This window comes from Struthio camelus, chromosome 24, assembly GCF_040807025.1.
Source record: "Struthio camelus isolate bStrCam1 chromosome 24, bStrCam1.hap1, whole genome shotgun sequence".
NCBI classification, from domain to species: Eukaryota; Metazoa; Chordata; class Aves; order Struthioniformes; family Struthionidae; genus Struthio; species Struthio camelus.
Window position 1 is genome coordinate 4,354,204 of NC_090965.1, and position 15,322 is coordinate 4,369,525.

A 15,322-nucleotide genomic window follows, 5' to 3' on the forward strand; every position below is an offset into this window, starting at 1 on the left:
TTTGCCTGTTGGCACCTTGGGTCTCAGCCTGAGACCCCATCTCTGTGCTGTCCGCTGCTGCCTAGCCCAGGTGCACTATTGGAGTTGTAGCACCTCTGCTTTCACCCTGGTGGTTTTGAGCTAACCAGGCTGTGGGAAAAAATGCTGGAAAAATGAACCCTGCTCCAGGGGAAAAGGAAAAGTGGGGAGTGCCCCACTGCAGCTTTCTATTGCCAAAGCCTAGCTGGGGGACGAAGGGGTACGTGTTTTGGATGCCCCATCTGCACCCCTTCTGCTGCATCTTTGGGGGTTACTAATGAGCCAGATCTCATAACTGCAGAGATTTGGGTGGCAAAACAGGAAGCGGAAGAAAGTGCAAGAGGAAAGGGCCATGCAGGGAAGAGGCTCTGTGTGTTACCATAATTAACACATTGCAATGCCAGACTGCTAGCAGCCGCCTGGCTCCGTAATTTATCCTTCCACCAAGCCATTAACGTGACCCTGCGGGCTGCTAATGCAACCGCGTGTGTACACGCACGTGTCCACCCACGCTGCCCGCTCTGCGCAGAGGAGGGCTCGACTTTCAGCCCCGGCATCCTGAAAGGTTGGTTGCTGCTATGTTGCTCCTGTTCCCCTTTTTGGAAGCTATTTCTCTTTGAGCATTATCTCCCCAAACACGTCTCGTTCCTCAGTTTGCCCCCTGACAAATTATGGCACTTGCTGGATGATTATACGCCTCTGTGCTGTAATTACCTTTGCTTACATTAATTGTGTAATTGAGAGAGGCAATTACATGATGAAATAAGATAGGAAAAGGTCCTGGCTCCCTCTCCCAGCACTGCAGGACCAGTTCTGGTCTTGCTCTGGTGTAAATCCAGAGCAGCTGCCCTTGGTCTTGCTGGGGCAGGGGGACCAGCGATCAAGACATTTGTCACCTTCTTACCTGTTTTCCTGCAATATTTCCTCAATATTTCAGGATCTCAAAGCATCTCTTTTTGCCTTTCTCCTCTGCTGTATTTGCAGGACCGATGACCTCGGCTTGCTCCCAGCCTCCAGGGATGACCCAGCTCGCTGTGGTCCATGCAGGTAAACCCGGCCGGGCTGCGGCTGGCGGTCACCCAAATGGCTCCAGTCCACCCTGGTGAGTCCCGTGGAGATGTGGGGTCTTGGACCAGCCCAGCTCTCCGGTGGTCACCTCTGCCCCTTCCTTGCCCAGCTAAAGGACAGCGGAGACCTGAGAGGACGATGGCAGGAAGCCTGGGGACCCGGGCTCAGAGCAGGATTTGCTCCAAGATTAAGGATCAGACTTGACTCAGCTGTGGCTTTTTCTCACTTGTGCTCAAAGCTGATTTCGTTAAGCTGCTTGGTGAGCGATCGCTTTTGATGCATCTTCCCAATTTTGTCTGCGCTGTCCCTGCGGGGCAGGTTTTTGGCAAGGGGCTGTGTGGGCTCTGACAGCTCCACCTGTGTGGAGCAAGGTGGGGGGAGAGCCAGGTGCTGGGCACTGGTTTCTCTTGGCCTGGATGGGCCTCAGGAATTATCTCTAGGGTCTGATGGGACCCCTAGACCTGCTAGATCCCCCCTGAACACAGAGCATCAACTTGGCTTCCGGTTTTCACTGCCCTCAATCTCCCGTTGACGCCCCCACACCCACCCTTGGAGACTGAGCAGCAGCAGAGGCATGACAAACTCGTCACAGGCAAGCATGCATCGCTCTGCTGCCGTCGCTTGCAAGGCTGTCGTCGGTGCGCTGCCTGCCGAGCCTTGCGTTTAAATACCAAGCTTTCCCGAGAAAGGAAATTAAACTCCAGGCACGGCGCGTTTAATCTGCAGACAGCGATAATCCTGTTTGTAAACACTCAGGCAAGGAAAGAACAGCTCCAGTGCGCCCGCAGGTTTATGCAGCTGGAAATGTGATGCACAGAAACTCTCCCTGCGTGGGGATGGATGCTTTTATCCCTGCTCCCCCTCTGCATGCTCCTCTGTTAGTCTGGCTATCCATCCTTCCCTGTACGCTGCCGGCCAGCAGCCTTGCCCAAAGCATCCTGTAATCCGTCTGTCAGTGCAGCGTGGAGGTCTCGCAGGCCGCTACTGAGGCATATTCTGGATGTGGTTGGAGGCCAAGGTGGGAGCAATTTCAGAGATGAAAGTCTCAAAGGCCCCAGCGCCTACTGGCTGTGTCCCATCCGCACCGCCCCGATCTCTCCAGCCCACCCTGGCTTGGTCCCTACGTGCATCTCCATCACGGGAAGAAGGGCTGCCCCCATGGCAAACCTCATTTTCCCTCTGAATCCTAAAACCTAGCAGTTCTGAGGGAGATGGGATGACAAGGAGAGGTCAGCATTCCTGCTGGGAGCAGCATCAGGCTTTTTCCTCCCTGGGCTAAACCCCAGTGCCGGGACGCTGTGAGCCCACCTAGCCCTCGCATCTCCCTCTCATCTGCGGCTCCTGTGGGGTTTATCCGGTGTGCACGGAGATGTACTGATCGCAGGGCCTTAAGAAGGCAGCCAGCTAATAACTCCCCTCCTGGGTTTTTCTCCCGGGCTGGCTATGCCACGTGGTATCTGCCTCGGCTGGCTTTTTGCCACCGCTGCTGCTTCTGGGGCAGAGCCTGGCCAGGGTGAGACAGAGCAAAGCAACAACGTGCCGGCAAGAGCCCTGGGAGCGAAGGATGGGCGGATGAGCGGCCGCTGGATCCCCGTGCTGGGTGCCCCGGCCGAGGCGGGCACTGCGGGGAGGCAAAGCTGGGGGAAATGGAGATTGCTGCCAGGCTGGGGTGAACGCCCAGATTTCTGCAGCACTCACTGGGGGAGCTGCCCTGCCAGCTGGCAATCGAAGCCACGTGGACGGCTCGTCTGGTCCACGGTGGAGACAGGCACCAGGCAAGCCCCAGGGCGCCTCGGCTGCCAGCCGCCACTGAGCACCACCCACCCGTCGAGGAATTCAGCTCCCTTTGGGTGCTGCTCGGGAGCCCCCTGCCCACATGCTGTTGCTGACGGATGCTGATTCCCGGCCCCGTAAATCACTTCTGGGCCAATAAGCCAATGGGAACGTGGATGCTGCAGCACGTGAGTGGAGTAGCACGGTGTGGCCAGTGGGCTGCTGGCTTTTTGCGTGCTTGATTAAGGGAATATTAACAGCTGGGCTTTTCCCTCCTGTGCTGGCACCCCAAATTGTGGCTCAAAGGGCTGCTGGGACTGCAGTGGCTTGTTATTCTTTGGGTTGTGGCAAGGTCTTGACAAAGACCTGGTGGGCTAAAGCCCTTGCGATGGTGGGGACCTCCCTGAAAGCCACCCAGAGAGGGCTGTGGGCAGGGATCCAGCACAGTCCTGCTCATGGTGGTGGTCTATGTCCTGGCAAGGCAGATTTTCAGGCTGGGCACCCACAGGGGTTTTTTGGGATGCTGTTACTTTGCCGTAAGTGTGGCAGGGTAAAGCCCTGGGCTTTGCCATCAGCCCCGCTCGGCGCTGCGGTTCCTCTTCACCCTTCCAGAGGGGCAGAGGGTTTTCTCAGGACTTGGTGCGGGATGGACCCAGGGTGTTTTGGGCAGGCAGTGCCCTGATGCTGAGGGTGGAGGAGGAAGGGGGATGGCAGCGAGGATGTCCCCGTGTTGCCCAGGTCGGACCCCTGTGCTAGGTGAGGTTGCGCTTGGATACACCGCTCCATCTCGGCTCCCTGTGGAGGGAAGCCTGGCTCATGCGGCGCGGCCGTGCCCGGCATGTGTTGGCTCCAGGACTTGTCCTTCCCGCTCCATGCTGGGGTATTTTTTTCTTCATTCCCGAGGAATCGCAGTGGCATCTTGGCACAACTGCCGGGATTTTCGCGGCATGTCCTGTTGCTCCTGCTGGCTGGTGATTTTTGTGCATGCTCCTGGCTGTTCATGTCGGGCTGGTTGGGAGGATCTGGGAGTGCTGTGAAAGCAATGTCACCAGGCCAGGGAGCCCCAGGGCAGCGGGGAGGGGGGGTGGGGTGAGCACGGGGCAGGAGGGCAGTGACAGGGAGGTGTCGGGGAGGTGCAGACGGTACAAAAGAGCTGCTAGAGGGAGAAGGAGGATAATTACAGGATGGGGCTGAGCTCAAGAGACCCAGCTTCAAGTCCACCCCCAAGCCTGATTGCTTAAATCAGGGTGTCTTTTAAAGACCCTGAGGGATGTGGGCACCTGCTCCTCTCTGTAGAGGATCCAAGGCCGCTTAGAGCAGCGTTTTCTTGCCTGCATCCTCTGGCTTGAGGCCAGGCTTTGCCAGGAGTGGTGAGTCAGGCTGCCGGAGGCCCCTGTCCCCCAGCTCTGTGCCCAGTGGGTAGTTTCTCTGGAGGAGCCCCGGCAGGCCCCATCCTCTGCAAGGATGCTCCTCCGCAGGGGCTGGAGCAGCTCCCAGCCCTGCAAACCAGCTCCTTTCTTTTCCCCGCCTCGCACGTTGGCTGCTCCTTGTTCAGCCGAGCCATGGCACGGCCTGGGCTGGGTCTCATCCCATCCCCTTCGTGGCGTGTCCCTCACGGGCCTGCATGTGGCAGGGAGCTGGGGCCGGGTGCTGGCTCCCGTCGGCAGGAGCTCTCGCAGCAAAGTCGAGGCAGCTGAGCTGAAAGGAGCCCAAGGAATTAAAAGCACCCACAGCAGATGGTCGGCGCAGCCTGTCTCCCCACCGCCTCCTCACTCTTCCCTTTTCCCATCCTCTCTCCTGACTCCTCTTATTTCTGCTTGCACTTAGCCTGTGTGCTTGTGTTGCTTCGCTCTCCCTTGGGGGCTCACCTGGGGCTTTGAGGTGCCCGTCCCAGGGGATCCCGGCCCCATGGAGACGTCCTTGCAAACCGCAACCGGCTGGTGAACTTCAAACCTTCCCCAAGTGACGTGTGTTGAACGGGGGGAGAGTAGTTCAGGGCATCTGTTTTCATTTTCTGAGTCATGCTCGAGAGCTGGCAAAGGGCTGCCAACGTGGAGCCTTTGGGAGCGCTTGCGTTGGGTCTCTTCTCTTTCCGCGAGGGGTGCAGGATGCTGGAGCCTTTCTGTCTCTGTTGCTCCAGGAGAGGTGGGGAGGCCTGGAGTTTGGGCGTAACCTTCCTCCCCCCCTGGCTTCTTCCTCCTCTTCCTCATTCCTGTTGTCTCCATCATTCCCCTGCTTTTACTGTTCCTCCCGCTTCCCTCTGCCCCCTCGCTTGGAAGGCTGTGGCTCTCCGTGACCGTGCACTGGATGCTCCCAGCGCCTGACGAACCCAAAGTTTCATCTACGGAGCTCATGTGTTCAGAAGATGAGGACCCTCATCTTCAGAAACGGGCAAACCCAGGCAGGGATGGGAACTGGGGCCTGCTGGGTATTCTCTGAGGAGGCAGGGAGCAGAACCCAGGGGTCTGGGGCTCCCTGCTCCCAGGGCCTTGCCAATCTTCCCCCTTCCCAACTGCAGAAAGACCTTTCTGTGTGTTTCTGTGCTCTTGGCTCCAGCTTTCAACATCTTCTTGAACGGGCCGTGGATTCCAGCTAGCGAAGGAGGAACAGAGAGGGGCGGTTAAAATGTCCATCCAGTCTTCCCGGTCTGATGGCTCTTATTTTGCCCAGGCTCCTTCTGGCCCACCAGGGTCCTCCTTATGGTTCACCTCCTCCCCCCAGCTCCCATGTTGAGATCAGCCCCCCCCGCAGCTCTGCCCAGGGGATAGATTTCCAACCAAAAACAGGCCATAAAGCCCTTGCTTCTGATGGGGATGTGGCCCAAGCGACCGTGGGGTTTGCAGTCCCCATGCCAGCCTGCTCCCAAACATGGGTGGGGCGTCCGCTCTCCAGGGACCCCTGCTCGGCTGCATTCCTCCGTGGTCCCTTTCTCGGAGGCGGTGGCCGTGTCATTCAGCAGAGGCTGAGCCCCACCGCGGGGACCATGGGCTTGGCCCATCTCAGATTCATTGTTTTGGGGTTGATTTCTCTGTCTCTGTGCCCCTCTGGGATGGCTTTGCCTTTGCCAGTTTTGTTGTGCCTCCAGACCTTGTCTCGGGCGGCACCGTTCAGGCCTGACGTGGACAATGAGTTGTGCTGCCATCTTGGCAGCCGGCCCATGTGCCGACAGCCGCAGGGATGCGGCCACCTCCGGGTGCGGGGAGCGGATGGAGACCGTTAGCCAGGCAGACAATTGCAGCCTGGAAGAGTTCGCATGGGAAGGACGAGCTGGGCTGGAGGGGCATTTGCATTGCAGCGTGGCCCAGGAGGTCTCGGAGCAGCGTGGTCTGGGCGGTCCCCTCCTGGGGGTGACATTGGGCCGGTCCCCGGCTGAAGCATCATGCGCTGTCAAGCAGGGAGGAAAGTCCCGCTCCCTGACACCATCGCGAATCCTTCCCTGAGCCCATCGGGTGTTGCTTGAGCTCCACGCCGTCTCCTCCTCCAGGCAGGACTCGGCGGTGCCGGAGCCTACAGGAAGGGATGGGGCACCAACACCGTCCCCTGATGGCACGGACCAAGGCTAAGAGCAGGGTCAGCCCCAGCCCATGTGACCCAGGCACTGGGGAGAAGGAGGACGAAGCCAGATTCACAGAGGACTGAACAGGTATGAAACGAGCCCCCCAGTCACTGCCAGCCCCGCTCCATCTCCCGCCTGGCCGTGGATACCCCCACCACCCCGCGTGGCCGGCGTAGTCCCTCCTTGGCAGAGCCATCTCTTGCTTTCTCCCTGCTCCGCGTAAGGAGCCTTGGGGAGGAAAATCCCCTTTTCCAGCAGCGGTGGCCCCGCGGGCGGTTGCCTCGCTGGGTGGATGGGAGCCGCCGTATGAAAGGGCTGGTGACAGGAGCTGAGCGGGGAGGGCGCGGGACGGGAGCCAGGCTCCTCTCCCCAGCAGTGGTTCACATATCTTGGGTCCTGCTCTGTCCTCAAAGCACAGGAGGACCGGGGGGCAGGAGGGAGGGGAGGGCCCTTCGGCCAAAGCCGCTTGTCTTCATGCGGATGATCGTTTCCAGCTGAGCCACCAGGATGGGTTTTATCGGCTACTTTTATCCTCCAAGTGAGCTCCACAAACCCCAGGACCTCCACCGATCTCTCTAGACTCCGTTGCAGCAGCTCGGAGGGGGTCCAAACCGCAGGCAGAGCCCTCCTGCCGGCAGCTGAGATGCAGAAGGGCTTGTGGAAATGCCTGTCCTGGGTTACAGCCAGAGGATTCAAAGAAGCAACCTCTGATGTTGGGGTTCAACAAGCCCTGATGTTGCAAAGGGGTCAGGGTGAGGAAATGCGGTTCCCTGGCCAGATGTTTTTGGCTTCCTTCGAACCAGGGGTGCACGTGGGACGCCGAAGGTTGGCTTTGTGCCGTGCTGTCCGTGGCCGGGCCAGGCAGCGCTGGGCGCGTGACTCCACGCATGGACTTGCTGGCTCACCCATGCAACAGGTATCTCACAGCCGGGACAACGGCTCCACGGGCAGCCCAACCTCAGGGATCTCAGAGGAAGGACGCAGAGGCGCTTGTGTCACCCCTGAGAGCTGGTAGGATGCGCTGAGTTGGACCTGCAGGTAAAAATGCTCGAGAGAAGGGGAAACGCAGGCCTGCTCTTTGCCCTCTGCTGCTGCTCCCCAGCGTTTGCAGGTCTGCCCCAAGAGCTCGGATGGGCAGTGAACTGGGGCTCAGGTCGTGAAGGTCTCCGGAGAAGGAGAGCAGCTGTTTCAGGGACAAGACACGCGAGCGAAGAGAGCTCAGCGTGGGATTGCGCTGCAGTGCTGCAGAACGCTCCCCAGCTGCTGGAACAAATGCAACCCACCCCCCCCCAACAATGTGCTGCTCCATCACTGCTCGTGTCCTTGCCAGATGGCTGAATCCTGCTCCTCGAGGCGCCCTGGCCCCGGGAGGTGAGGGGTTTGGAGGCTTTGCCCCTTGTCTGGGGCAGGACGCAGCGACGGCAGCACGTTCAGGCGGCTGGGGATGGAGGAGCTGGGACGGGCTCTGTTTCCTAGCTAGGTGCAGACCCTGCCGGGCCCGTGTTGGGGCAGTTGGCTGTGGTTTGGAGATGTTTCCCTTGCACTCGGCTCTCGGGACAAAACAGCCTGTCCTACACTGATGTGCTGAAGGAAGGAGGGGGCTGAGGTTAAGGTTAGTGACCCCAGCACCCAGCTTTGCCTTGGGTGACTCCATCACTTGATGCCTCATTTCCCCCGTCTGCCCTTCCGGACTGCTCCTGCCTTGAGTCCGATTGCCAGGTGATCCGAGCATCTTAGCCTGTGTTTTTTCCACCTCTCCCTTGTACCAAAGCGGGTTATCGAACACCACCTCCCTCATCCCCCTGCTAGAGCTTGAGGGAGGCGAGGAGGGAGGATGCGGGGCGGCGGGGTGAGCTGAAGGTGAGATTTGGGGCCTGTTTGCCCGGCGATGTACACAAGCAGCGTCCTGGAGAGCTGGGGAAGGAGGTGTGACGTCAAAGGCAGCGCTTAAAATATACCCAGGGCAAAAATCACATGACAGCTGGTGAAAGATGAGCCGGCGTGCTCAGAGCGCAGAGCCCTGCGGGAGGCTTCGGGAGACGGCGAGAAAGGTCCCTCGGCCAAAGTCAGGAGCTTTGCCGTCTCCGCGCCTTTATTGCGGTGGCTCCGTCGCTCCGGCTGCGACCCGGCGAGCGGCGGCAGAGCCGTTCTGCCACGGTCTCGGCCCCGAGGGACGCAGGTGGCCGGCTCGCTCCCATCTGCTCACCCGCAGCCGTGCTGGCAGCCGGGGCTGCGGCTGCAGAGCCCTGGGCGGTTCCTGGGTGACTTCTCTTGAAAGCAGCTACTGGTGGTGACCAGCTGGATGGCGTTTGGCCGCTTCTCTTTAGCGGGCCTGGCTGGGTGGAGAACGATGCTCGGTGGCAAATTGCTGGAGGTTGTTTTCCAGGGGAGGGTCAACTTAGTGGTGTTGGTTCAGGAGGTTTTCCTAGGGCTCGCTGTTACCCCCAGGGGATGCAGCACAGGGCGAGAAACTCACCTGCGTGCACCTTTAGCCCTCTAAAGCCTGCTGGGCAGGTTGCCCAGTTAGGAGGAGCGTTGAAGGACCAAGCCACGTCCTGATTTGTGCAGCATCAAATGTGGCTGTAGCAAACTTCATCCCTTCTGTGCTGTGTACTCTGCTGCCGTTCGGGAAGGGAGCGAGTGTCCCCTCTCAAAGGAGCGGGCCCGAAGACGGACTGAGATATCTACTTATTCCTGCAGGAATAAGATGCAGCCAGCAGCGGCCTTGCAAGCAGATCTGCAGCTCAGCAGCCCTTCAAAGGGGTTTGGTTTCGTTTCCGAGGATCAAACCTTTGGTGCTCCCTCCCCAGCACCCAAGGGTGCCACAGCTCCCCAGAGCGGGGTCTGGGAGCCCACAGGCGCCGCCGCGACCCACCACAGATCCCAGCTCTGACCTCTCCGGGCTGCTCAGGGAGAGCTGCATCCAGCCGCGAGGGGAGTCTCCTGCCGCTGCCCGATTGCCCGCCCCATGAGTGGTGACGCCTGGGTGATGGTCACCTCTGCTCAGCCTCCCCCTACGCCACCCTAGAGGGTCTGCTCCACTTCAAACCCTCCAGGGACATGTCTGGATAAAGGCCGTAGCTCCTTTAGGCTGTACGGCAGCGATGGGAGGTGGAGGGAAAGCCTGCGATGAGCTCCGTCTACCCTGGCTGAGATGGCTCAAAGCCCTCCAGTAAAGCCTGACCCAGGTAACCAAAACCACCTGGACACGTGGAAATTGAGCCCGATCCGCCAAGTGGGCAGGTGCCTGGGGCTAGGAAACTGCTGGCTAGCAGCTCTCCGAAGCGTGCGTTCCTGCCGGAGCCGGCACGGCGCTAACGAGCCCGGTGCTCATGAATTCGCCCCGTTGCACAATGCAAACTCGGCCGCGTCTGATCTGACGGCAGCTCGGCATGCCAAGAAAATTAAGACCAGAGCGCAGAAGCAGCAGCGCTTTAAAGCGCGTCGTCCTGCTGCTAGGAGCCTTGCTCGGAGGCAGTGGTACGTGGCTCTCATTCCTGCGCCTGTGCTGGTGTTTATTATTTTTCCTTCTATTGTGCAGAGTCCCCTTTATTCACGGCATGGTTGTCCCCCCAGGGTTGAGTGAATCAGTGCGGTTTTCTTCTTGTGCTTATTATTGCCTCCCCCCCTCCTTTTGTTTTTTAGACATGACCTACAGTCCAAAAATAGTTGGCTCCTGCTCCCTGGCAGCCCACAGCCCTGGGATAAAACAGCCAACAGGTGAGGGCATTGGGGTTGGTTTCATTGAGATCTCTAATAAATGGCATCTGTTTCTTTTAAAGGTTATTTTGCCCGTGTGTCTCGATGTTTCCAGCTGGAGCTATCTGGCATTTACCCTGCTCTTGAGGACAAGATACCTGGCAGAGTTGCCATCCTGCTCTTGGAGGAACCAGGCGGTTTGGGTGCTCGGGGCCGGGCTCGCAGGAGCTCTCGGGGGTGGCACCATGCCAGCGCTAGCCCAGGTTGGGTTGAGCGCTCATTTGGCCGAGGGGCCGTTTGCCACCTTGCAAACGTGGTGCTGTGTCCGCCCTCTGCTCTTGCAGAGAGGAGGGGGACAGGGATACCCAGCTGGGCAGAGAGGCGTCCAAGGAGAAACGTTGCCTACCGCCGCCAGCAACGAAGCTGATCTCTCCACGTCGTCCCAGCTCGGCTCTGCTCAGCGCGACACTTTGGACAAGTTACAGCATTGCCCTATGCCTTGGTCACCCTGTCTATAAACAGGGTTAAAGCCTCTGGTTTCTGCATTACACAAGGAATAACGGCTCTTGTGAGAGGTGTCTGGACCTCTCCGGTGAAGCAATGAGGCTGGGGATGAAGGTCCCAGGTTGGGATCCCAGCTGCGACGCTGCTTCACCTGTAGCCTTGGGTGAGTCCCTTCGCCCCTCGGCTCTCCCGCGGGGGCCGGCAGGCAGCGCGCGTTTTGTGCGGCGGGTTGGGATCCTTGGCTGGAAAATGCTACGTCAGAGCTGGAAATTCCTCTGCCCTGAGCCAGGACGGTCTCTCCTCTCCCAGGCTCTGTCCCCTTCCCTTTGCGTCAGCAGCGCGAAGCGCCAGGCCTGGAATAAACCATGACGGAAAGTAGCTTTGCAGGCAAATACGTGTTTAGAAAGAGGAGGGCATTATCCCCTTAGATTATTGTCACTTGAATATAGGTCATCTTGACAGCTTATGTGCAAAACTGTCCTCTGAGCACATTGACAGCGCCACAGTCGCTTGCCGTGTTAATCCCCGCTATCTGCACCCTGCTTGGGGGGCAAGCTGAGGGTCAGGAGCCTGTTCACCAACAGATGAGGCATTAAGGTCATAAATCATTAAGGTAGTCATCTCTTCCTGAAGCTACAGGGAGGAAGGTGCTCCCTGATGCCAAGAGGGGTTTGAAGGTGGGCAGGCAGGAGAGGGAGAAGTAAATACGTACCCCCGTGCTGGCAGGACCATCATGATGCTCCAGACCACAGGGGACCAAATCGGGAGGGATTTGCTCCTCCCTGCAGACGTCTCTCCCACCCTTCCCATAGCTCTGGCCTTGCATCCCCGCAGGTCCTCCTGCCTGGCTGCAGTGCCCGGCAGGCTACGCTGGGAAACGTGGCCTCTGCAGCCGCCTTTCTGGGGAGGCCTGGCCGTTGTGTCGTCACATGCTCCCCGTTAAACCTCCCCTCGGTATTTTTCCTGTCCCGAATCTGCGACTTTCATCCTTTAGAAAGGCTCACGGGTGCCTCCGCCGCGCCTGGCCCCCCCCCTCCCCCGGGCTGGCTCCCCGTAGCTATCAATGAACGGCTGGTGGCCCTGTGATGCCATCACCATGGTGACAGATGGCAGCCGAAAATGCAGGAGATCGGGGTCACATGAGAGCAGCAGTAAACTCAGGCAGTTATTTATAGGCTGCTGCTTGAGCATTTATGGAAATGCATCTATCTTCGACTGTGGTATCAGCCCTTTGCTGGGTCTCCAGGGCATTGTTCTTCCAGGAGAGATGTTACTCATGCCCACGCTCCGCGTGAATCCAGATTGTTCCTACGGCCCTGTGGTGGCTGCTTGGACCGGCACTGGAAAAGTACAGGGCTCTCTGGTTTTCTGTGGCTGAGCCTGAGTCTCTGGAGCAGCTCCTGTCCTCTCTACAGGCGAGACAAGTGCAGCTGTATCCTGTTTCTTGCATTTGCTTGTGGCATCTTCTGCTTCTATCGGTGGCATCATCTTCAGCACAGCAGCTTCTTCCCTTGGCCTGGCTAGCATGCTGCTTTCACGGCTAAGTCAGAATTTTCTCTGGGTTTCACATGAGTGTGTGTTCGTGGTAGAGCCTGGATCCTGGCCAATTTTAGCTTTGCTACATCTGGGGAAACCTTTCTGTGCCTCAGTTTACCAACCTGCAATATGTTCCAGATCATCTGCAGCATGGGTGGCTGTGTGAGCTACCAAAGGGATCTCTTTAAATCCATAGAGGAGGCAAGGCTCAAGGGACTGCTTATCTTCCTGAACTAAGGGACTTAAACACATGCACTGTGTTTGACTCAAGGTATCGTAAAGCCAGTCGTGATCCAGGAATTCCCCTTCCCCAGCTTCAGTAGACTTGCCCCTGCATCACACTGAGATGTGCAGGGTCAGGATGGCAAGTTCAGACCTTCTTAATAAGGTTGCTTGATCCTCCTCTGCTTTCCTTCTGGGTGTGCGGAGAGCTTCAGCTGGTGGTGTTTGCAGCCAGCTGCCTCTACAGCTCCTCTTCCCCAGCCCTCCAGAGCAAAGGTGGCATCCATCCACCCGCAGGGGCAGTGCCTGGATGCAATAAAAACCTCTGTTTTTAGCAATTAGGAAGTTGCTCTCGCACCTGCAGACAGCAATGCCTTTTCTCCCATCGCTGGGCTTTTCCCAGCAAGCCGGACAAGCTGCTGACACTGCTCAGCACAGGAGATGGCTGTCACCTTGCTGGGTTTCTGTACAGGAGCATCAACCTTGAGCCCAGCTCACATCGACCCTGTGCAGGATTGAATTGCTCCTGGATGCACTGTAATGTCTCCTGGCCCCTCTTCCTCTTGGTTTTTGTCTTAAAATGCAAGTGCTCACCATGTCCTGGGCAGAAGCGCGGGAGAGGGGTAAAGACTGTGCTGGCAGAGGGCCCTTGGGTCCAGTGGAGTTACTCCAGGCAACTTGCTGGCTGGGCGCATTGCTGTCTCGTTAGTACCCACCCAGGGTGCTTGATCCGTGTCTGGAGAGCGAGATCAGCTCCCACAGGGCCCGGCCAGCCTGCTCAGTGCCAGGGAGGCTCTGCCTGGCTGCATCGGGCAGGACTGTGCTGGTGGTGCCTGTCCAAGGACCCTGCCGAGATTGGATCCCTTTGACTTTGCTATTTCCTTCTAAGTGGAGAGGGCCAAAAAAACGCAGTAGCTCTGCAGGAGGGAACTTGTCTGGGAGCTGTGATCAGGCCAAAGTGTCAAACCTCCCCCTGTGATGGCTCAAAGTCTTGCCTTTCCTCCCCAGCTGGGACACTGTGTTCCTGGCCACTGGGCAGCCATTTCCTTGCTTCTCCTGTGAATCAGAAGGCTTGATGCACATGAAGGATTGCGACAAGATGGCATTGCTAAAGCATAAAAGGATCAAGGCTTTGGAGAGGCCATGAGAGCCATCCCTGCCTGCCACCCTCCTTTGTCCCTCCAGGATCAGACTCGCTGCAAAGAGAAGGACGCCTGCCAGGCTTTGATCCATCCACAAAGATCCAGCAGTCGCTGGCCCCTCTCCAGGCCTTGCTGCTGCATGAGGGGACAGGTGAGCACCCCAGATCTGCGTCCCATCATGCTACTCGATTGAAATGAAGGCCAGAAGTCTTGTTCCTGCCTGGAAAGCAAACAGAAGCCAGAGCACAGAGCACAGACGTGGCGTTTGCTTCCTGCGAGGCAGCGCTTTGTATAACATCTGAGGAGATGTGCATAGTGTGTCTCTCTTGCAGGCTGGCTCATATCGGTGTGACTCCTTTGACTTCAGCATGACATTTGCCCCTCCTCTCCCCACCAAGGTGTATCAGCCCTAGTGAGAGCTCAATGACATTGCAAACAAACCAAAGAGATGCTGCAAACCTGTGCATGCAAAACAGCGGTGGTAGGTGAACATGAGCAAGGCACACACCGTCTTCCCCTTTGCAGCGCTTTAATGCCACGTTAAGCAGCCTTATTCCTGCCTGACTTAGGGATGGGATGGGTAAAGGAGCAGATCTAATGGAATATGGCCTCATTTCTCCTAGAGAAGAAGAGGGAAGAGAAAGGAAAATTGTGACTGTTGCTATCACGTTTGGGCTCTAGATCTCCATGTAAGTCCTGGCTGAACTCCCAGGTACCTACAAGAATAATTTCTTTTGTACCTAATGAGCTGGAAAGAGAAATGCATCCAAAGGCCAGAAATGTGCATAAACATTGAAATCCAGGAGCTGGAAGAAGCCTGATTTGGGGTTGGAGCTCTGAGTCACCCATGGTTTGTCTCTTCCGCGTGCAGCTTTCCTCCTGCTGTGCTTTCTCAGAGGTTTCAGGTGGCCCAGGCGCTGGCCACTGGTACCAGCATCCCAAGCACCATCATCAGCCCATTCTGGGGAGAAAAGTTTGGGGGCTACACCCTTAGGTCTGGGTGGGCTGAGCTGAAATCTTCAGGAGTTGTAGACCTTAACCACTTCCACCAGGCATTGAGCCAGCAATTAACTTCTTTGAAAACTCCTTTTCCTCACAAGTAAATCAACATAACATCCCTCTGGCTTTCTTGATTAACTCAGATGCTTTTTGAGGGCAGGACTCACTATGCAGCACTGAATTGAAGGGGAGGGCTGATCTCCACAGGTGTGCCTGGGCTTTCTGTTAAACACACCACAGTAACTGCATCAAAGCAGCCTAACTGGCTTTGTGATAAATTAATCCTGTGTAAGAAGTTGAATTTGGAGTTTGCTTGCCTGGAAGGGCTCATGTCATGGGCTAGGTGTGTATTTCTCTCTTCCTCCTAACAAAATACCTGGTGTCATTATATCCCACCATGTCCTACTGGGGGAATTAAACTGCTGAGTGGGTCCCTTTCACATGTAGAATTTCACCGTGGGCATTAAAGGTAGGCTAATAAATGCTACTACCTCATCCTCCAGATTTGGCTTATACCACTAACTTAGCCCTACTCAAGCCCATGCTGCTCCTGTGCTGAGCTCTGGCACTGAAGGGAACTAGCATGACTGGAAACGTGGTATCCTGTGAGTCCAGAGTCGGGCCTGGGTCTAGGGCCCCTGAACGTGCCTGGCTTTGGGCAAGGTCTGAATTTCACTGGCTTGAAAGGGAAGGCACTGGATTTGCACCCAATTTATGGGGAGCAGAATTCAGGTCCTGACCTACCTCTTTCCCTCTGATGTGATTTGAAACAAAGCAGCGCCTCCAGTGTGCCAAGTTATCCTTG

At 57.4% G+C, this 15,322-nt stretch overlaps 1 long non-coding RNA gene across 1 annotated transcript; it reads left to right on the forward strand.

The window, feature by feature from the left end:
* Nucleotides 1-359: 359 nt before the first annotated feature.
* LOC138062118 (uncharacterized) lies at nucleotides 360-14,906 on the forward strand. The gene is made up of 4 exons (XR_011136150.1): nucleotides 360-583; nucleotides 1,003-1,345; nucleotides 6,344-6,502; nucleotides 10,198-14,906. It is a non-coding gene; the product is annotated as an uncharacterized lncRNA (long non-coding RNA).
* The last annotated feature ends 416 nt before the right edge of the window (nucleotides 14,907-15,322 follow it).